The sequence below is a fragment of the Sceloporus undulatus genome, chromosome 3 (assembly GCF_019175285.1).
Source record: "Sceloporus undulatus isolate JIND9_A2432 ecotype Alabama chromosome 3, SceUnd_v1.1, whole genome shotgun sequence".
Taxonomy (NCBI): domain Eukaryota; kingdom Metazoa; phylum Chordata; class Lepidosauria; order Squamata; family Phrynosomatidae; genus Sceloporus; species Sceloporus undulatus.
The window spans coordinates 179,860,199-179,883,694 of NC_056524.1; the positions used below are offsets into that span (position 1 = coordinate 179,860,199).

Below are 23,496 nucleotides of genomic sequence, written 5' to 3' on the forward strand. Positions count from 1 at the left end.
CAGTTTTAATCTGTTTTTCCTCATCCAGTCCATTACCGCTTTAAGACATTCATTGAGAGGAGAGACACTATCTGAAGTCAAAGCTGTAGACCAAGACATGGAGAAATATATCTGGGTATCATCTGTGTATTGATAACACCCTTCCCTGTGTCTCTGAATGATCTCTCCCAGCAGCTTCACACACACACACACACACACACACACGCACACATTGAATAGCATCAGGGACTTTTAAACTACAGTGGATCCTTGGCTGGGGTTTGTTCCAAGACCCCGGGTAAACAAAATCCGGTATGCTCAAGTCCCATTAAGTATAAGACATAAGCAAAAGGGGTCCCTAATAAAAAATGGAACATCAAAGTAAATTTATACTTTTTTGGAAGCATTTTCAAACCGTGATATGCTTAAATCCGTGTATAAAAAATCCGTGAATAAAAGGGCCGACTGTATTTAACTCAGCACTTAGTTTAATATAATCATTTATTTGTTTTAATGGTTCTGAATGTTATAACTAAACTTGTTTAAAACTATAGCCTGTTGGAAGGCCACACTGGATCTTGCAGTTGGAGAAACACAAGAAGTACAATAAATAATAGAGGAGAACATAGAGCCTAAACCACACACAGGCAACTCACAGTGCATAAGCTGCATGCAATCAGTGGATGTTTTATATAACCCCACATGTGATAACCTTATTCTGCCCCCTAGTCATCTCAGGCTCTGAAAAATTTCCCCTCTGGACCAAAAAGAATGTACAGGTAGAACATTGTGAAACTGTTCCCCACAACCCCTAAAAGATGTGAGGGGACTTGCTGTGGTTGTGGGCCCTGTCACTGGTGTGGTTCTTAGTGGGCCCTGGATTTCTGGATGTTACCCGTCACTGCTCTAAAAGGTCATAACCTGGAGGTAGGCATACAGTCTGATACCTTCCATTTTCACAAATGACAACATGCAGTCTGATACCTACCATTTTCACAGATGAAAATTGGGATCCATGTGGTTAAGCAGCATCAGAGTGTGGTCAAAATAGCAAATGTTATTAATGAAGAATTACATCCAAGTTAGGAGTGGCTGCAACAGTTTGTTTTTGCCTGATCTTACAAGATTCTGTCCCCTCCTCTACTCCTTTGCTGAGTTAATTGACTGCAAAGTACTTTTTTTCATTTTGAACTCAATTTGCAGCAATTAAAGGAAACTGAGGGCAAAGGGAGAAAGTGGGAAGAGGAAAGAGAAACTAGGACATTTTAAAAACAGCAGAAAAAGTGGGATGACAGAGGATTATCAGGACAATGGGAAGTTCTTCAGTCCTTGAATCAGTCCCAGTTTTGGGAGAAAAGTGGGATACATAATAAATAAATAAACATCCACACAGCATGCAGAGTCACAAATTAAGTACTACGGTAATCAAGGCAAAACATCACTTCCTCAAACCAGAGACAAAATTATGCAACTTGAGTTTTGGAAAAAAACTGACATTTCTGCCTACTTCGTGGAATGAGGTGTAGGAGAGAGAAACGACTGAGGTTTGTACAACAGAAGAGTACTAAATGACCATAAACTGCTCTAATAAAGGTCAACCAGACTCCTGAGCCACAGTCCTGTAGATATCTCTGTTCATTGAATGATACCTGTTGAAGGAAATAGTCTGAAATGGCTGTTTAATGGAAAATGTTGTTATTTAACCATGTACAAATTAACAGCATTTAGTAAATGAATACCCAAGAAACAGCCACATTATCTCCATGAACACAAAAGTTATGGCTCCAAACAGTGAAACTGAGGAACATGAATAAATTCTGAAAAATATTTTGCAGTAACCACCGTAGGGGCCCAAATCCATGCAAAACTATGGAAACAGTAGATGGTGCTGACTCAGGCAGAACTATTTAGCAACTGGGAGGTGAATTTTTATTGGGAAATGGGAGAAACAATGCAGATAGGAGGTTGGTAGGGATTGTGGCTATGGCGCACTTTCGAGGGCGCAAAAAGGAGCCCCTTTTTGCGCCTCTTTTTTGTGCCCTCGGAAGGCCAGATTGGGGCCGCAGCATAAGGTTGCTGCAGCCCCAATCAGGCTGAAGAAGGGGCAGCTGGAGGCCGCCCCTTCAGGAATGTTTGTACAGCCCCTGCACCTTGTGAATTTATATGTGCCTTCTTAAGCAAGGAATACTCAGAGACAGTTTGCCATTTCCTTCTTCTGAAATAGAGCCTACTGTATAGCCCTTCGTATTTCTTGGCAGTCTCCAACCCAAGCTTAGCTTTCAAGATCAGACAGGAACTGGTGCCTTCACAGTATTTAGGCCTTAATATCTCTACACATACACACACACACAGGGAGGGTTGAGTAGCTCTTATCCAGAATTCCAAAATCCGAAGTATTACAAAATACAAATTTTTTGAGCTATAACACAAATAGCAAAGTGCATATCAATATTGTATTTGTGTGGCTGAAAAGAGACACAAGGATCTATGAAATCGTGGAAATCCAAGCCTCCTGCTACTTTGCAGGTCCTCAGTTTCTCTCCAGCCTCATTATTTTCAATGGCACGTGAGCATATGCAATTTTCCCCTTACGCAGGAAGGTCCGGAATGGATCCCCTGTGTAAGGGAAGGGAGGGCTGTATATACAAATACAAACATTCCAAAATCCCCCCTCCAAAAAAAGAAAATCTGAACTACAGAACACTTCTGGTCCTAGGATACTCAACTTCGATCGATCAATCAATTGATAAATTGATTGATCTATCTCTGTTCTGCCCAACTGAACAACTCAGTGTCCCCATTTTCTACTCTTCTGACCAGTGTGTGACAAAGCACTGATGTGTGTGAAAATTAGGTCACAGTGACCAGAAATTAAGGTCACAGTAAAATTTTCTTACCATTGCTTCATTTCCATATCATGTGTTGGCCAGAGAAGAAGTGAATAAGAATCCTATACTTCTCATCGATGTCAATTAAATAGGAGCTATTTCGCCACTCTCTACCCCTCCGATTGATCAGGCTGTATCTCTTAGGCCCTTAACAAATTAGGTTCTTTATTGAGTGTCAGTCTTAAGCGGGGTTTACACCACAGGCCATTGAGTTCCAGGACTGAGATAGAACTTACTATGACTCCTTCCTTTGTGAACAAGGTCAAACCCAGCTAGTCCAAACTGCTCTGCTGACTGGAGAATTTTGGGAACTCTACCTGTCATAAATAAGTTTCCCCCCATTTGAGTCAAGGCTTTAATGAGTTACAGAGCTCTTTACATTATTTAAAACCACACAACTGTGTAAGAATCCAGATAGCTTTGGCTCATTTGGTTTTTTTGCCTGAGGAGATTTCATGTTGGTGTGTTCTGAGAAGTTCTGAGAAGTTCCTTTATGTCTCATACATTCCTCATACTTTCCCTCTTCTACTTGGATGATAGCCCAGATCCTTGGATCAAAGATCTTTCCTCATGCTGCTCTAGCACCTACTTCAGGTTCTGAGGGCCTGAACTTTCCCACTTTTTTTTACCGAACCATCCATTTCCCTTGTAGAGAGATACATTTGCTTATACACCCAAAAGAGACAGCTTCTGATAAAGCCACCAGTGGCTCATAGCAAAATGGTAGGGGAATGCTTTGTCCTCTTGTTTCAGACTAAAGCATCCCGACCCTTTGTTTCCACTAGGGCTGCACTTATACTGCAGAATTAATGCAGTTTGACTCTACTTTAACTGCCATGATTTAATGCTGTGGAATGCTGGGATTTGTAGTTTTGTGAGATATTTAGCCTTAACTTTTAGAAAACTGTAATGCCAAACTACAAACCCCAGGATTCTATAGGATGGATCCATGACAGTGAAAAGCAGTGTCAAACTGCATTAATTCTGCAGAGTGGCAGCAGCCCAAGTACTGTCTTCGGTGCCAGCCAACATGCACCATATACATGTTGCCAGCTTCCAAAGCTCCACTGGCTTCTTCATCAAGCAAAGGTGTTTTAAAAATATACAGGAGGGAGAAAAAACAACTGAAGATGTTACCATTTATACTCAACTATAAGAGGACCTCATGTATAAATTGAGGGCAAGTTTAGGGGCCAAAGTTACAGATTTTGGTATAATGTGTGGATAACTCAAGGGTAAAATGTAATGGCATGTAACAAAGGATCTAAGGGATGAAGCAAGGGAAAGAATGCCATCAGACTTACAAAATTTCAGCAATCATAACTGTTTGTGCTCGCCCTAAAGACTGGATGGAAGGGAGATGGAGAGGTGAAGTGTTAGTACTTCTAGGACAGATTACACTCTTGACTTTCACAGATAATAGTTCCTTTTTAAATAAGAGTTAACATACAGTACTGTTTTTTGGAGTAAATTTTTTTGACCTAAACTTCTAGACTTATACATAAGCACGCACTTGAACACTTTCTGACCCCATCCTCATGGGGGTGCCCTACATTCATCTATTCCCCTCACTGCAGGCTAGTCCCATTGCAAAACTGGATCTGCCAATTCATCTCCATGCACAAAGCCCAGTTTCCTATGTGTTTGTGCACTAACAACCATGGTTAAAATTGGACCTGCAACTTCATTTCCATAAAGGATTTATAATTTGTATTGAGTTGACATCCTCACATACCAATGGCATATATACTGTGTTTCCCCGAAAATAAGACACTGTCTTATATTTATTTTTCCTCAAGAAGACACACTATGGCTTATTTTTGAGGGATGTCTTATTTTTATTAAGTATGGTACAACCACCTACATTTATTCACATATAGTTAAATCTACGTCTTCTTCTGGAACATCGTCATAACTCTCTAAACCCGTAATTCCATCCTGAATTTCTTGCAACTCCATTTCCTTTAGAACCATTGGCCCCAATCTTTTCGTTCCGCGCCAGACCTATCTCTATATGTCTTACTTTCAGGGTATGGCTTATGTTGCACAAATGCTTAGAAATCCTGCTATGGCTTATTATTTTATGGGTATGCCTTTTTTGGGGGGAAACAGGGCATGTCTGTCCCTGGCTTCCACTCCACCAAATGCATGTGAGGAAGGAGATGGAAGTCTATACGAAAGCCGATACTGTCAACTTCTTTCTTTCAGTTATTCTCAAAGGTGCTACGAGATCTCTCTCTGTAAGTCATATAGGCCTGCCATGCCAAGCCCATTTTGGGTGACCTTGGGCAAGTCACACTCTCTCAGCCTCAGCCTAAAAAAAACCCTATGATAATAGGGTCGTCGTAAGTAAGTTGGAAACGACTTGAGGAGACTGACAGACAACACAAGGGCAGAGTTGTAGGGGTGGTGGTGGTGGTGGTGAAGGAGGAGGAATTTTGCAAAAAGCAGAGGATGTAGGTGACCCAGGGGCTGCTTAAGCCAATTGACTGGGCAAGGCTGCCTCTCTGAAGGGACTTGGGCTCCCCCTCAGGTGAGCCCCTGAGGTTGGCAGCAGCCACCCTCCAGCTTCTCTGTGTTGCTGCTGCTGCTGCTGAGTCCAGACTCCAGCAGAAGCAGCAGAAGCAGAAGGCGGGCTGGCATGCAAGGCGAGAGAGGCTGTGCCCCAGTTTGTGTCCAATCAGAGAGGGACACTACTGTGTGCGCACCCAGCGCAGGGCAAAGCAATGCGTAAACAACCAGCCCTGGCTGGGAAAAGTCCTGCCTCCCTCCCTCCCGCCTGCCTGCCTTCTCGCTCGCTCGCCCTCCCTCCCTGCTGCGCAGCTCCCTCCGCGCCACGGCTCAGCCTTCTTCCTATTCCTCCTCCTCTCCTCTCCTTCCCTCACACACTCACTCTCTTCTTCCTCCTCCTCTTCCTTCCCTGACACTTTCTCTTCTTCTTCCTCTTCCTCCCCTGCCCTCACACACTCTCTTATTTCCTTCTTCCTCATTCCCTCACACACTCACCTTCTTTTCCTCCGCCTCCCCTTCCCTTACACTCACACTCTCTTCTTCCTCCTCTCCTTCCCTCACACTCTTTTCTTTTTCTTCCCCCTCCTTCCCTCACACACTCACCCTCTCTTCCTTCTCCCCTTCCCTCAAACTCTCTCTTCCTCGCCTTCCCTCACATTTTCTCTTCTTCCTCCTCCTCCTCTTCTCTCACACTCTCCCTTCTCCTCCTCCTCTTCTCCTTCCCTCACACTCTCTTTTCTTCTTCTTCTTCTTCCTTCCCTCACACTCTCATCCTCTTTCCCCTTCTCCTCCTCTCTCACTCACTGACTCTCCTCCTCTTTCCGTACACTCTCCCTCTTCTCCTCACACACCCTCTTCCTCTCTTTCCTTCCCTCGCACATTCTCTCTTTTTTTCTTCCTCCTTCGCCTTCTCTCTCACGTCCTCTTCTCCCGCTCCTTCCTCTCTCGCACTTCCCCTCTCTTCTTCCCGCGCCGTTTGCCTCCTCTCATTCCCTCACTCTCTTCCTCTTCCTCCTCCCTTCACATTCATTCACTCTTCCTCCTCCTCCTCTCCTTTCCTCACTCTCTTCCTTCTCCCCTTACACTCACTATCTCCCTCCTCCTCCCCTCACACATTCACTCTCTTCTTCCTCCTCTTGTTATTCCTTCGCAGGTTATCTCTTTCCTCCTCCTCCGTTCATCCCCTCACACACACTCTCTCTTCCTCCTCTCACTAACTCTCTTCTTCCCCTCTTTCTTCCTTCTCTCCTTCCCTAACTCCTCACTCTCTTCCTCCTTCTTTCACACACTCACGCTCTTCTTCCCCTCCCCTTCCTCCTCCTCTTCTCTCGCGCTCCCTCTCTCTTCTTCCCCTCCTTCTCCTTCCCTCTCTCCCTCCCTCCTCCTCCTCCTCCTCTCTCTCGCTCCCTCTCTCTTCTTCCCCTCCTTCTCTCTCCTTCCCTCCCTCCTCCTCCTCTGGCTGTCAGCTGAAGAGCAGCAGCTTGGAGCGCGCGGCGTCCTGGGGGCTCCTCGCGGAGCTCTGGGAGGGAAGGTAAGAGAAGGGAAGAGGGACCCCTTCGGAAGAGAGTTAACTTTCTCCTCCCAGATGCTCCTTCTCCTTCTTTTCAAATCCTCCCTTCTCCTTCTCTTTCTTCCTTTCTTCAGTTGCGCAGCCGAGGCTGTGGGGCTGGAGGGAGGGGGCAGCTGGCGTAAGGGAACAACAACAACAACGACAACAGAAAAGGTGGATGGGGAAAAGGAAACCGAGGAGGAGAGAGAGTTTGGGATCCCGGGGAGGCGAGGGAGCCAAGCCGGAGCTCCCCATTCCCTCTTGCCCTGGGCAGCTGCGTTGTTGTTGCTGTTGTTGTTAAAGACCTTCCGGATCTTTCTAGCACAAGACGCCCTGGCCAATGTGTCACCTGCTTTTCCAAAGAAGGGAGTGAAAGGTTTCTCTTCCAGTGATCTGGGAAGAGAAAAGAGGAAGGGGAGGGAGGGGAGTTGTGTGTCGGGGTGTGTGTGTTTGTGTCCCCAGTTCCCGGTCCCAAAGGCGGCTGGAGGCCCGGGGCTTCCGCTTTTGATTAGCCTGGATCCTTATTATGTAAGCTGTCACAAGAGGAGGAGGAGGAGGAGGAGGAGGGAGGACGCAGAGCCTCTTCTCTGGTCCCTCCTTGGCCTTGGCTGGCTCTGGGGTGAGGGTTGGGGGGCCCAGAGGAGGAGCCCCCACCAGACACACACACCTGTCCGATGGCAGAAGTGAAAGTGGCCCTGGGTTGCTGCGCCAGGAGAGGAGGGCCATTGGTGAGCCCGGGGTTTGCAGAGAGGTCCCCCGCTGGGCCCTGGGGGCTGGACCACAGCCTCCTCCTCCTCCTCCTGCTGCTGCTGCTGCCCCCGCGCTTTCGTCATGGAAGAAACGTAGATCATAAATATTTGGGGAATTGGGGGCTGTGGGCAAAGAGGGAGCGGGGAAAGAGAGGTGGGCGCAGTTGCACCAACTCAAGTCTGGCTCCGACTCCGGCCCCGTTGAGGAGGAGGGGACTCTCTCTGGGGCAAAAGGGCCCCTGGATATTTGCAACCCACGTGTGTTTTGCCTCTGAGTCGGGGCCTGGAGAGGATGACTGAATGGATGAATCATCACTTCCACGGAATGGTGACTCACCTCCCTCCCTCCCTGGCCCTCTCTCTCTCTCTCTCTTTCCCTTGCGCGCGCACAGGCACTGTGAACATCCAAAGAAGAAAGTGGTAGGCATGGTAGTTTCCAGTCCAGAACTGAGCAGAAGAGCAAAAGTAGCCTCTGGAGGCTTCCACAGGGTAGTCCCCAAAGGAGCTTGTAGAACTCAAGGGGAATGACTTCAGGGGAAATAGGCATTTAGGAATACTACTCTATGGAAAGGGGGGCCTTGCAGCACCTTTGGGGCTAACTGTGTGAAAATATGTACTGTAGCACCCTTGAGACATCTTTGAGTTCTACCACTGCACGAAAATAGTCAAAGACCTAGCCCTGTTAGTCTGGAAAATACTGTGTTGGTCTGGGAAATCAGTACGGAAAGGGATCTTGTAGCTCCTTTGGGGACTGCCCTGGGGAAAGGGGTCTTTTAGCGCCTTTGAGATTGCCAAAGAAGTCAAAGACTTGGAAGGTCTTGTAATGCCTTTGAGGACTATCCAAGGCAAAGGGGTCTTCTAGCACCTTTGATACTAACTGTGCCATAGAGGACTTTTCCACACGTGGACCTATGTGCTTCCATCCCAAAAATGGTTAAAGTGCTGTCATCCCACAAAAGCAAGCCCATTTGCTAATGGTTATCACACACAAGAGAACAGCAAGGGGTTAAAGGCACATTAAAGTGGGCCCAATGAGAGTTTGGGTATGAAAAGGAGACAAATCCCCATTGCTAGCCGTAGAAATACCTTTTCTGTGCATGCTCTAACTGTCGTTTCCACAAGTGCACCCTCCCACATGCTCCAGGAAGGGGAGGGGGGCAGTCTTGATGGTGCTTTATTATTATTATTATTATTATTATTAGGTGTCATCCTCAAGACTTTACAAATGGAATTGGAGTCTGTTTTAATAGGAGTGATTTCTGAGTAAAACATGCCTAGGATTACCCTATTAGTTCTGGTGGTTTTCTTTTTAAGCTTTTGTGTTATCCTCAAGACATTGCAAATGGAATTGGAGTCTGCTTTAATGCACCTATAGTTAGAACCGGATTGTTAAATTGCAATCCTGGAGGTGTTTAAATGTGAAGTATTTAGAGTTAGGATGCCACCCATGTGATTTGGAATGGGTAAATGCTTTCAGCTGAATCTAGCAATCTCCTGTTGCTTTTCCTGGTATAGAATGGGGAAAGATTTCAAGACAGGCTCATTTGTGTCCTGTGAATGACTAATACAGTATTCTTGAATTTCCTTTGTAGAGATCGACTTAGTGATATTAATGAGCATTAAGAAACTGAAGAATTTGTGCTTGTGTACTAAAAACTATTTGATTTACATTACAAAAATAGCTAGGAATGCACTTCTTTTTTAGTCATATTTTCCTTCTCTTTACAGGGTGGTTGGCAGTAGCAATAACAACTACTGCTACTAGTAGTAGTAGTATTGCATCTGCTAGATGGACAGCTTTTCATTTCAGGGCTTTCCAAGCACTCTAAACATTTAAATAACAAAATCAACAATAATTTAAAGTTTTATAAAAAGTTGTAAATTTTCTAATGTCTTCATTAACATGATTAGAGTATACCTCAAATGCAAACAAACATTTTTTAAAGTATCATATCTTTATTACTTTCTTAGTTCCATTATTTTACCATTAGTCTCTAAATATTTGAAATAGATTTTATGGGTTATAGTTCTGAGACTTTCATTTGGCTGAAATTTCATTATAAAGCTTAATAGTAGCAGGGCTGTATGGATGGCCCCAGGACAACTGAATTGAGACTGCTATTTTACATACACTCCCCTGGGAACAAATCCCATTGAACCCAATAGAGTTTATATCTGAATAGCCACATGTAGGATTGCAACTATCAGTCATATTGAAATCACATTGAAATCGAATGGGAACACAGTTAGTCAGAACTAACTAGCATTGCATGGAATGTTAAATAACATTAGCTGCAGTCCTAAGCACAGTACTTGTATGCCCTGTTGTATTTTGTGGGAGTTACTCCTGGATAAAGGTTATTGCACTATTCGTTGAGTGGACTTTAGGGGTCCCAATACATGTTGCTGCTAATACTTAAGATTGATGCCCCAACAAAAAAATTAATTCACCCCCTGTGTCCAGAAAGCATGGCCTATGGACACTGTTGCAGAAGCTGAGCAGGGTGGGATGTGGTCAGTGGCTGGGTAAAAGAGTATTATCTTCAATGATAAAAGGACAATGAGGTAAAGATTATGTACTGTATATACTCGACTATAAGTCAAGGGCAGGTTTGGGGGCCAAAATTATGGATTTTGATATAACCCGTGGACAAGTCAAGGGTAAAACCTAGGGACATGGAACAAAGGATCTGAAGTGGATGAAGCAAAGGAAAACAATGCCAAAGAACTTACAAAATTCCATCAGGCATAATTATTTGTACTCTTACTAAAGGTTGGATGGATGAGAGACTAGAAGGGGGTCAGTGCTTCGAGGGCAGATTAAACTCTTGCCTTTCACCATATATATATTATATGAATTCAAATACAATACTTACATTGACCTATGGATAGGTCGACCCAGGTTTTTGGGGTCAATTTTTAACCTAAATTTCTAGACTTATACAGAAGTATATACAGTATATCTTGAGTAAAAGTCACTTGCCTCTGCATTGATTGCAGTTTCACGCCAATATATCTTCACTGTTATTTGTTAAAGAGAGTTCTCTCTTTCCAATAGGAGGAGTAAGGCCATAGATTCTGCACTATTTAATTTACTCCAGTGCATTACAAGGATACTCTGGATGAAGTATTTGTGGACTTCAAATCTTAGAAAAATGTACTGGGTTAAATCAAACTCCTTTTCCAAATGATCTTTTTCCAGGAGGTAACTCACAGTGGCAGCTGGTGGCTTTCACATAAGGGACATGGTAAATGCACCCTGGATTTTATTCAAGACTTAAAAGGAGTTGAGAACCTGTGTGGATGTAATGAAGTGGCTTGATTATTAAACTAGAACTCGGGAGACCAAGGTTTGAATCCTCTCTCAGCGGTGGAAACCCACTGGGTGTCCCAGGAAAAGTCACATTCTTTCGGCCTGAAAGGAAGGCAATGGCAGCCCTCCTTTGAATAATTCTTGTCAAGAAAACTATGTGCCACAAATTGGAGGCACATAACAAGGCACATAACAACAATATTAAAGAAGATCTGCAAAGTGATGAATCCTATCTCACAAATACTTTCATCACCTTGGATAAAAAGTCTGGAATAAAACTTCACCTTTAACTTTGAAGCTACCTACCACCACTCAGTGGTGACAGATGTGTATTTAATATAGCTCTCCAACAGTGCAGTGGTTAAGAGTATGAGCAATTTGTGAACAAAATCTTAGTTGAAATCTTACGTCTACCATAGACTCTTAGGCCTCATACATAATACTGCATTTTTAAAGAATTTTTTTTTAAAAGGATTTCAGTTTTATGAGACTTATGAAGAAAGTGCAATATCTGTAGAGCAATAAGACCTGTAGCTGATGTTGGTGTCCTATTTATCTATTCTGAGCCTTTGTATAGATCGCCATGTTGCAAAGCTAGTGCTGTCACTATGCAAAACATTACTAGCTTACTTTGCTTTGGGGTTAATACTCAGGAGACAGAGGAAGAGCATTACTATCCAATTAACTCCTTGTGTGGCTTGCAAACATTCCATCAGACAAACTTGGCTACAGGATTCAGTAACCTATCACTATATGTGTAAGTAGTATTCTTGTAACCCAAAATGAGGCTGTTACACTGGGAGGTTTACTGCTAATTGGCCCTAAGTGTTGAGTGTTTCATTTGACCTGCACTTGTGTATGATCTTATTTCCGCAATACAGACAGACATGTGGGCTTGTGAGCTACTAGAGGGGTTGCCTGAGTCAAGGAATTATCTCTGGCAACATCAGTTGCTTAGATAAGAACGTTTTTAAATAAGAGAAGCTAGGAAAAGATTTGGTGGAAGATTTTTGCATTCTCTTTCCCCTTCCTTAGATAGATAGGGAATTCCTGCATGTAAACTCTCCCCCCCTATTCAAACTAACCATGTGACTTAGGCCACTCCCCCTTTGGAACTAACTGATATTCTCTCTCAAGATTTTCAACTGAGGTATTTTGTTTCCATCTTCCTGCTCTTCCAACTTTCTTTGAAAGATTGTGAGATAAATATACAAACTACATGTTTGTTGTTTTTTTGGAGTCAGTGTCAGTTCTTAGGAAAGCATATGCCTGATACAGACAGGCTGTTTGTGGCATGGCAGCAGCGATACTAGAGTTAGGGACTGTGTGGCAACTGCACGGTTCCTAACCCTAGTACGGAGTGGCGGCTTAACAATGGCGGCATCCTGTGTACACGGGCACCGCCATTGTGGTGTAAGTGCTGTGTGGCATACACACAGTGCCACACGGCACTTACGTCAGGAGTGTACCATTGGTGCACTTGTGACATCCGCCCTGCGGGGCAAAAAGAACCTGGTTTTTCTGAGTTCTTTTTATTCCAAAGGAAGCCGCACAGTTTGGCAGCTGTGGTTTCCCTTCAGAAGGAATTAGGCCGCCGGCAGGCCACCCCTTTGGAGCAATCTGTACTGCACCACAGGTTGACAAAAGCATATTGCTGCTACTCTGCTAGTTTAAAGCAAGATCCTAACAGGCTTGGCATTTGATATTCAATACTGTATTTTTGTTTCCCTAGCAAAGGCTGAAGCCTTAGGAAACTTAAATTACCGCACAAGGTTAAATATGTAAGAGGTCAGGGTTGGACTGAGCACTTACTGAATATAAGGAAGCATGGAGCTAGAGATGTCAAGAGTTGTTGGAAGTATTGGAACATTGCTCAGAAGAATTGCTTTTGGTTTTCAGCTTCCCAAATCTTTCTACCCACATTACTGATAGAGGATTCTGCAAGTTATAGTCCAAAATGGAATTTTCCAAGCTTTGAGATGGAGATAGAGAGTGAGAAAACCAGTGTATTTGCAAACTGCACAGCTTGTAGACTCATGAAAACACAGAGAACATGTTCCTAGCTATGCTCTAGCAAAAAGGATTACTACAGCATCCCACTAGAAATGCTAAAAGACACAGGAAACACTCTCTCAAACTCTCTGAGACAAAGGCACAGTTGAGAACCATACATATTGGAGCAGTATAGAAATAAGGTGACTCTCACTACTACCAAGGTTTGCCTCAATAAACTGTTCCTCTGTATCCAACTTTAAAAATGACTGTCTTTTTAAAAGGAAAGGCAGGCTTTAAGTATAGGGGCTTGTGAGGCAGAATTGTGTCCTGCTACCCAGAAAAAAGACATGTGATAGGAATGTCCACTACATACCCCTAGAAGTCATTCTGGGGCATTTTGGAGCAAATAAATTGACTGCATTTTGCCCACCCCTGGCATGGGTTAATACATGTCCTGTAGTGTAGCACTTTTTGAAGGACCCAAGAATGGCACCAGGGACCAGTGCTACACACAAGGCCTTCTGTATAGTACAGAACTGAGCAGACTTAGCATGGTGACTGTAAGACTGTAGCTGTCAAACTATGACAAATGCATACATGGAATCTTATATTTCTAATCTAGGGCAGTCCTATATTATTATAGGGCTGGATATGATAAACATGGTGGACTTGCCAATTTATGCCCCAATAGATCCCACTGGATGTGTGCTGTCACAGCTATGTGTCCTTCATCTGGGTAAAGATCTCAGTTCCATCAAAACACTTCCCCATTTGAAGAGGAAAAACAGTTGCCCATTTGAAGAGTAAAGGATGGCACTTACCAATAATCAGGATAGGCAACATTTATCCCCTCCCCTTTTTGCCTCCCACCACTGAATTTGAAATTGAGTGGCCAAAATTTGGATGCACAGTGATAGACTAGCACCTTGCAAGTTCAGAAAACGCTAGTGCCGCCCCCCAATGTCTTACAAAAGCTATCTGCTTCTGATTCATTCCAATAAATGAATTCCAAATACCACATGGAACACAGAGCTAGTCATGCAGTAATGCTTAAAAGTTTCTCTTAGCCTGAGCTGTCATCACTAGGTTAATCTCAGCACCCAAGAGACAAATCAGTTTAGCAGCTAATCTTTTTCACTTGAGAAAACATGGCTGCTAGCATGTGTCAGTAGGCAGAAAATGTCAAAAGGTTTTTAGAAGTTGTATATATTCAGTGTTGCAGAGTAGTAACTGAAACCTATTGATATTGGTAGTCACAGGTACACTTCAGTTAATGGACTTTATCACACGAACAAAACAGATGGGAGCATAGCGAGATGTTCATGTCAATATTGCACAGTAGCATGAAGTTTTTCACATGATGTTGCATGATATTGCAATTATTGCATGAAAAGACAGGAATTCTAGTGCCACTTTTTATTAACGGATTTTCCAGTGCTCTCTCCCTTTCTCTCTGTTTTGCTTTTCATACATTCTCAGTAAGGGATCCCAAAGGCAGCTGCTGTTTACTTTGCTTATTATAAGGCAGCACATATGGCTACAGTTGGAGCAGCTAGGGATAGTGGTGTCACTAGCTAAGGTGTCACCTGAGGTGGAGGGTTGCGAGCAGACACCACATTCCTCCCCTCCCTTCCCAGTCACTGTGTTGCCCTGGCCAGGCAGGTGAACCAGTGAGAGGGGACAGAACAGATGTGTTCGCTCCTTCTTCTGCTCCATTACTGGGCTTCCTCCTTAGGAAGAAAGCCTGGTGATGGAACGGTAGGAAGGATATCCATTTGTACCTCTTCTCCTCTGCCAGTAGGGTTCTTCCCAAAAGAGAAAGCCCAGGAAGGGTATGTGTTAACCTCTCCTGCACCAAAGGGGGAGGAGGGCTCAACCAGGTGTCACCCCTTCTCTAGGGTGCCACCCAGTGTGATCCCCCCATGCCCCCAGTGACTCCACTGGCTAGAGAAGAATCCTGCTCCTTCCCTGCTCAAGCTTTATTGCATTGTTTACTACAGATATGTTTCTGCAGCCCAGCACTGTAAGTCCTGTAAGTTTTCCCACTCCTCCTCCTCCATCCTCCCAATGCCAATGTTGCTTAAAAATGGGGGGGAAAACAACCTTCTAGCTAGACAGAGGACAAAAAGGTAAGGGGCTGGCCAAGCATGAAAAGAAACTTCTTTCTGACAGGCTTTCTCAACTGTGACTTGCCTGTACTGTGTTGCTCACAGCAAAAAAGCTGTCTTGTTAATTTTTAAGCACTTAAACATTTTAAATGTGTGGATTTAGTACAGTTGGCCCTTCACATCCGCTAGCTTCAGATCCATGAATTCAATCATCCGTGGATTGCCACAGCCCATATTAATGATGGTGACGTGAATGCGGACATGCTTATGAGTGAGCCTTCACATTGCAGCCATTTAATAATAATTAGGAAAACAAAGTAAGTTTGATATGGATGTGCCAACAAGGACTTCCAGGCATCACCAAAGCCTGCATATATAAATTGTTCTTTGGATCTGTGGGGATTTGGTTCTGGGGCTTCCTACGGATGTGAAAAACACAGATAATGGCACCCCATACTATTAAATAGCTCTAATGTGAAGGTGCACCCTTAAGTATGTTCTCATTCATGGGAAGCCAATGGCAGAGTATAACAGCATTCTGCATATGTTCCCTAAAAACTGGTGCACTGAGGTATCTTTGCTTTGGTACTATAGAGACAATGTATCCATCATTATGACTAGTAGTCAGTGATAGCTTTATCTTTCATGAATGTGTCCACTTCTCTTTTAAAGCTGTCCAAATTTGGCAGTCTCAACTAGATCCTGTGTAGTAAATTCCACACTTCACCTGTGAGTTGTGTAAAGAACTTCAATAGTTCCTTTCATCTATGCTAAATCTCCCTCTATTCAACTTCAGAGAATGACTTCTGGTTCTAGTACTAGGTGCTATTAACTTTTCCCACACCATACATAATTTTATGTACCTCTTGTCATGTCTCTATTTACTTCATTCCTAAACTAAACATTCCTAAAAATTGTAACCATTTTTTTTATATTAGGGGAGTTGCTCCAGACCTTTGATAATTTTGTTTGTCCTTTTCTGAACCTTTTCTAGTTCTACAGTATTATTTTTTTAATGTGCAGTGACCAGAACCATCTATAGTATTCTATATGTGGTTGTACTGTGAATGTTTATAAGGACAGTAAGGTAGTTTTATTTAAAGTTTGTTTTCAAATTATGTCCAATGTGAAATTACCTTTTTCTTCCCACTCCCCTTCTTTTCCTTTTTAAAACAAAAACTTCATAGTAGTTCTCAAACTGTCCACAACAAATCCAAGATCCCTTTTTTGGTCAGCTGCTTCTAGCTCAGATCACATCAGTAATATATGTAAGCTGGGATTTTGCCTCAGTATGGATTACCTTACACTTAAATTGAATTGCATTTGCCAATTACAATAAACGATTAATTCATATTTTAAAAAATTATTAAATTTTCAGTAAATAACAAAAAGGGGGAACATAGTCTAACTAATAAGACAGCAAATGATCAATCAATGCATTACTTAAAAACAGTTTACAGCAAACCTTACCCATTAACTATGATATCTAAATACCATAGAAAACATCATTCCATAAATCTTGATTCTGTGAAGGGAGGGAAAGCTTTTGTGTTGGGGCATTAACATACTCAGTCAGGGGAAGCCACATACCTGATTATAACCAGTCGTTTTTTCACATTGTCCTTAGGTTTTTCCATCAAACCAATATCCTATGGGAATAATTCATATTTGTATCAACAACAAAAATAACTTTTGCTAGTATGTCTCAATCCAGCAAGACATAGAAGTTGAGAAGCTTCCTTATCTGTGGATTGGATTGGAATGTTTGTATCTGAATACTGATATTAATACTAACAGAATATTAATGAAAATGGATGGAAAGTATGCCCCTACAATGAACATTGTAATCTGTGTGGTTCTTCACCATCCTACTTTTAACTTATAAATGTTGATTTTTTAAAATTTGCTTTCCTAAGCAAAATGACAAATACTGTTTATTCCAAAGGTAAGATGAGCTTAGATGACAAGGCGTATAGCTCATCTCTGAAATGTTGTATTGTTCCATATTTTTCTTTGGATGCCACATGCTAAAAAAATGTACTGAAATCTGTAGCCTTCAGAAAGTACTGGACTTTGAGGAATAGTGGGTTGCCAAATTGATGGGTGAGTTAAAGGCACAGAGGGAATGCCCCCCTCTGGGGGATCTGTGTTTGGGCAAAGAAGGCTTGAATTATAAAAGGGGGCAGTTTCCAAGGAAGAAAACAGAAATTTGATGTTAGATTCCTGCTTCTTTTGACTTGGGTATTGATAAATCAAATGTCACTTCTGTTGTAATACTCTTAGTGACATCTTCACATAAACAAATTGCAAGAAAGAGAAAGAAAATGCTGAAAGGAATATTAGGCATCTGCATCTATTCTGCAGACTTCAAGCTACTGCTGACGCATACACATACATACATACATATTCACATGCCTACTCCAGCTGCTTAAAACAGAAAATGAAAACTAACCAAGCTCCCACTCTCATTATAAAATATTCTTTTCATTAAAGATCCTTGCTGGCTCTATGGATTGAGTCAAATCAAAGTTTCACTTGCTCTTATAACTCCATCCAGATGCAAGTAAAGGGAGACCTTGAGAGAGTAATGCAAAGGCACAAAATTACAAGAAAAGGTCTAGATATCATCTTAAGGCACAAGCAAGGAATGAAGGTGGCACAGAAAATATACATATATGGATGGGGTAAACTGGCGTGAGGCATAGCCAGGGTAGGTGTACCAGCTGAAATGTAACTCTGGGGCGCTACAAATGTGGCTGAACTGGAAGACTGCCTTGCCCAAACTTGCTCTAGAGGTTTTGTTTGTCAGCCAGCACCAGTGCAGTGCAAAGCTCCATGGGCAAATAATATGTATCATGACCATGGGAGTTGGATCATATCCTTGTATATATTAACCCCTGATGTCATTACAATTTAGGTTTAATTTCAGATGTGTTTAAATATTTAAAGAGTCCATAGAAAAAGACCCTTTTTTATTGTGACTTGAAGAATGTTAGCATTCCTGTTGAAAGAGGAATACTGTGGTGGAAAATCCTGTAACAACTCCAGTGACTGGTTCTGTTTCCAGTACAGACCAACTGGGGAGATACATTGCACAATGTAAATCCTGTAGGCCAGCTATATATCGGAACATGTCTGAACGGTACAAAGTTTAATGCAAGTGTGTCCTGGAAAATCCAGCCTAGTCTGATAATCTTCAAATATACTAGCAAAAGTAATTGAGCACCCGTTCTATGGTAACAGAATCCTAGCTACCTGTTAAATGATAGCTGGTTCTTTTGATAGCAGTTTTTCCCCCTATATAAAGATAAAAGCTGCTATACCAAAGACTGTACAGCTTTTAGATTTTATTTGGCTGGTATCTTATAATGGTGAACTCACAAATGATTAAACTTGTTTAGTTATTCATATGTGATCTGATATATAGTGTGTTCTCTTTATGAAAAAAATGCCCAAGATCACTCTGGTAGGGGAATTTTTGAAGATCTGAATGATGCATGTTGTTTCTTTTATTAACTGAGAGAATGCTGCATGATCAATAATTTGTTTATTGTATTGTTGTCTTATTTAAATCAGGTGGAAATCATTCAGCCTCCCAGATGTTGTTGGCCTGTGACTTTACTATTAGCTGTGCTGGATAAGGCTTCTGGGACTTGCAGTCCAGCAACTTCTGAAAGTCCAATGACTCCCACACATGATCTAAATAAATTGTGTCTCATACCCTTGATTTTGTCCACATTCAATATGGCAACAGGCAAGAAAAGGTGATAAGAGTCCTTTACAACAGGATAGCAGTGGTCAAAAGGACATAGTTGTCTGCTGTTCCATTAATGAAAAAAGGCCTGTTTAAACCAAGCTGGTGCTGCTTATATACCTTGTTATGAAATGGCCACTGTAGAACCAGGGCAAGTACTGTATACTAACAACTGATAGTGTGTCATGTTTTAGTGCTGCATCATACTAATGCTGGAGGTTGCAGAAATGAATAGCTGATAATCAGGTTCAGGCTGATTATGTCATGTGCTAGTATAAATGTTTCCAAAACAATAATCTTGGCCAGACTCTGTTTGGGTTGCTCTTCAAATCTTTGATTCTGTATCCTGTTGTGCCAGTGTATATGCCTATACTGAGGTTGAACATGGTGAACAAAGTCTTGACACATAAGCACACATTGACTCTGGTGCTTATGGATGGGAATTCCCCTCCTGGTCACAATTCAATAGCTGCTAGTATATTTGCCTACTGCACAGAAATAGTAGTATAAATATATGTTTGGCTAGTATGGGTGGCATTTGATGTAGAGGGGCAGACAATCAAAATTCTGTCATGAAAGCAGTATGTAATCTGAGGACATGTGATGGTGTGTTGGGTCAGTTAAAGTACTAAATAAAGAAATTCATGAGAAGATCAAACAAGTGCTGTAAACATCTGTAACATGATATATTTTTTAACATGACACTTTTCTACATTTCCAGCCAAGAAAGATCGTATATTCTTCCCTGGATGTTGCTGCCTTATAGTCATTGAAATAAAATAGACCTTCATAGGCCAGAATCATAGACCATTAGGTTCTATTCTTGTTCTCCAGAAATAAAGGGATAAGAAGAAGCATTTTAGTTACAGATAATTTTATTCCTTTTAATATTCCTAAAAATAGGAAGTAAACTGAGTCTTTCCAAAGGTCATATCAAAATTCCATGTTGAGTTTTATACAGTACCTTGTAATAAAAAACCTCTAATCAGTGCAAGCCAGAAGAAATTACTCAGACAGGTGGATTCCACTGACAGGTTTGAATGGAAAGAATAATATATATTGTTGGCAAGTTTCTGTCTGATAGGAGTGGAAGTTTAGCAAAGGTCACCGTAAGCAGTACTTCCAAATATCTGTCTTAAGCCTACCTTGAGAAACCACTGTAAAACATAAGAAATATTCAATTGACTTGCTGGTTTCAAGTAGTTGTTCTTTCCAAAATATCTTGTGCCTTGTGAATTGGGGAAAAGCCTAATATAAATATGCAAGCAAAGATCAAAAGTTCACACTCCATTCATCCTGTACATATGCTGACTACATGTAGCTGGAAATACCTCAAGGGAATTTTTTAAACAAAAATATTCATAAGTGGCAATGGCTACTGTTGCCACCCATTTTCTATATTAGAAGAAAGATATGTGCCTCTAGCAGAAGTATACTTTGTATTATAATTTGAAACAGGTCCTTCCTAAACTTTATGAAACATAAATGGATAGGATTGCAAATGCTTAAGAAAACACAGAAGTGTATATAAGGGGGGGGGGGTCAAAAATGAGGGTCCCACCCAATAAGAATGTCCTAAAATGAAAGTTTCCTTCACTTTCTTCTTTTCTAGCATTGTAGAAATTGAGACATTAAAAATCATTCACACCTAGAGCTATATGCTACAATTGTATTCCCTGGGCAATTTTCCATGCCCTTTTTCTTTGGGTGCCTAAACTGCATTTCTAGGTGCCTTCCTGAAATTTTAATCTACAGCAATGCTAGAAATTTGGGGACTGAATGAAAACTTCACCGGGGGGGGGGGGGGGGGTTCTTATTTGGGGCAGTGCCCTCATTCCCCCCCCCCCAATAGTTGCATCCCTGAGAAAGCATGCATTATTTCATTCATTTATATTTATTATTATATACCATCTGTCAGAATACAAACCCTTGCAAGTTTACAAATAAGACAAAGGTGCATTTATGAAAGAAATGTAAAAATACAACAATTCCCACAGGGAGGGCAGCTGGTGGTAATGGCTCCGTGGGGAAGACTGTCTACCTGGAGAAACTTTTGAGGTATTTTCTTTGCCTGCTTTTCCCTCCTCTCTTCATTAAAGCAAGAATGGGCAAAGTATGGACCTGAGGCTGTATGTGGCCTAAAACCTTTTGAGATTGCATGCACCATAGTTTAAAAGAAGAAAAGGTGAAGTACCTCTCCTGGGAGCCTCCAAGAGATGTAACTAACCTTCTGAATAGCTTACTGGCCCTCCCTATGCTGTTTAACGTTAAAATGCCAATTCACTTTTTTCCATTTGGGGCATTTTTCATATTCTGTGTGGCCCCTGAAGGGCTTCAGGATCAAAACTGGTCCCAACCATGATACATTTGTCCATTCCTGCTCCAAGGTAAGGGCAAAGAATTCTTTTCAACCTGAGAGCCAAATTCAATTTCAGAGAAGTTGCCAGGGGAACATGCCAGTGGCGATTGGGGCCAAAGGCAAAGGGTGAGGTCAGAAATAGCACATTTTAGCTTAAAGATCACATCAATACAATTCTGTATAGTAAGTCAGCATAGCTCTTACTTCAGTTTTAGGAGAGGCAGTTCAACCTTTTAGTATGGAGTGAATGGAAGGCAATTGTCGAAAAGTTGTGAAACCATCAAAGAACTGTGTCATTGGGAAGGAAGATCCCAAAAGGCCAGATTTAGTCCCATTCCTTCTAGAAGGTCTGGAGAGAGCAATTGCCAACCTTTGCTCTGGATATAGGATGGGACCTTTAAGGTCAGTTCTATACAAGAATCATGCCTGCATGGCATATGGGAATGGTTCATAGTGTACAGATAACCATTAGCGTCCATAATTAACATCAATATTTTGGTTTAACATAGTATGTTAAAGGCTTTCCAGGAGCACTCAAATTTGAAAATGCCATGGAACTGCAACTGTTAAAAGCTATGCCCTTGGTTGCCTTCTAGGTAGTTGTAGCATGAAATGATAGTTTCATTTTCATAATACTTTCATTTGCATAGGCTTTATGTATCAATTCCAGTGAACAGACAAATCTGGTGCATGGGTTTACAATTTTGCTACTGACAGCCGTGCAGCCACAAGTAGTGGGGAAGCTGAAACTAATCATACATAGGAAAGTATACATTCACTGTATTGCTTAAAGGATGCATCTGTTCTTACATGTGGTTTGCATTTTACTAAGTTTGCATGTACTTAGGATGTAGTTTCAGTAACTTCCAAAATGCAGAAATTGTGTCCTTCTTGTGTCATTAACTTGAAAGTGTTTTTAAAAAAGACACTCTTCTCTCTGCCATTTTCCTCAACTCTTTCACTCATTTGGCACTATGGGGACCAACAGCATACTGTGCAGGGCTTTATTTCAGGATTATAAAACTTGAAATATTTGGAGGAGAAAAAGGAAGGATTATAAATATTGTAAAACGACTGAATTTGGTTAGACTAGGTTACTACAATTAACAAATGTGGCATACTGATTTGAGTGTTGGCCTGCGACTCTGGAGAACAAGGTTTGATTCCCTGCTCAACCATGAAATCCATGGGGTGACCTTGGGAAGTCACATGCTCTCAGCCTCGGGAAGGCAGTGGCAAACCTCATCTGAAAAAATCTTGCCAAGAAAACCAAATGATAGGTTCACCTTAGGGTCATCATAAGTTAGAAACCACCTGGTGGCACACAACAGCAACAGTGATGACAAACTAGCTTTCTCATGCTGTTGTGACAAACGGATCCTACCACCAGGTGAGTTCATTTTGTGTGTTTTTCCCATTGGGTTTATGAAGTTCAGGTTAATGGGATCCTGGTGGGGTGAAATGATTTGCCAACAACACAACAATATTGATGCCACCCACTTCACGTGTGAGGTCTCCATATGTGCTCCCTCTGTCTCTCCTTTGTAAACACCCTGCCTGTGGCTATCCTACACTGAGCAGTAAACTGAACACTTGAAGGCCTCTTCCAACTCTGTCATTCAGCTGGGATCGTATTGGTTGTCAGCTATGTAATTGTAGAATGGCAACTTTAGTATCCTGATTGCTTCAGTTGCAGAGGCTCTATGTGTCTATCAAGCAGCTAGAGTTGAGACCTGGGTCTTCTGCTACTAAGAACCACCCAGCCTCAGAGTACTAAGGCTGTTCAACTGCAAGCAGTCACTTGTAAATTCTATAAATAGCTATTACTTACCATTTCTACATTAGAATTGAGATGACACATTTTCAGGACTACCTCTACTATGTATGCTCCAGTTTCAGATCAATTTGTTGAGCTGATTTCTGAATACTACCTCTATCACCAGTGGATCTTTGGAAATTCTTGCAGAATGCAATTCGTCCAATGCATGCTTTCTTCAGCCCTATAACTCAAGTGCCCTGACAGTGACTGTTTTTAGCTCCCTTCCATAAATATACTGAAAGAGATTTGTGCATCTTGCTGTTTTAAAAGAAAAGATGAAATGTAAACAGTTGTGGGAGGGGGAAAACAAGGAACTTGTAGACAGCAAGAAAGATGTGATTGTGTCTAATTCCAGTAACAATTGGGAGTAGACTAAAGGAATAAGAATTAACTTTTTGAAAATGTTTATAGTTTAGATTGCAATTTATTTGATGCTTGCATAGTGGAAATAATATCAGGAAGATACTAAGGC

The 23,496-nt window shown here is 41.9% G+C and overlaps 1 protein-coding gene across 3 annotated transcripts in view; it reads left to right on the forward strand.

The window, feature by feature from the left end:
• The first annotated feature begins 6,724 nt into the window (after positions 1–6,724).
• The window catches only part of PCGF5 (polycomb group ring finger 5), a 45,964-nt gene continuing 29,192 nt past the window's right edge, over positions 6,725–23,496 (forward strand). For all 3 annotated transcript variants that reach the window (XM_042457893.1, XM_042457894.1, XM_042457895.1), the window contains exon 1: positions 6,725–6,909. The gene's annotated coding sequence lies outside the window, so the exon portion shown is untranslated. The remainder of the gene's footprint in view (positions 6,910–23,496) is intronic.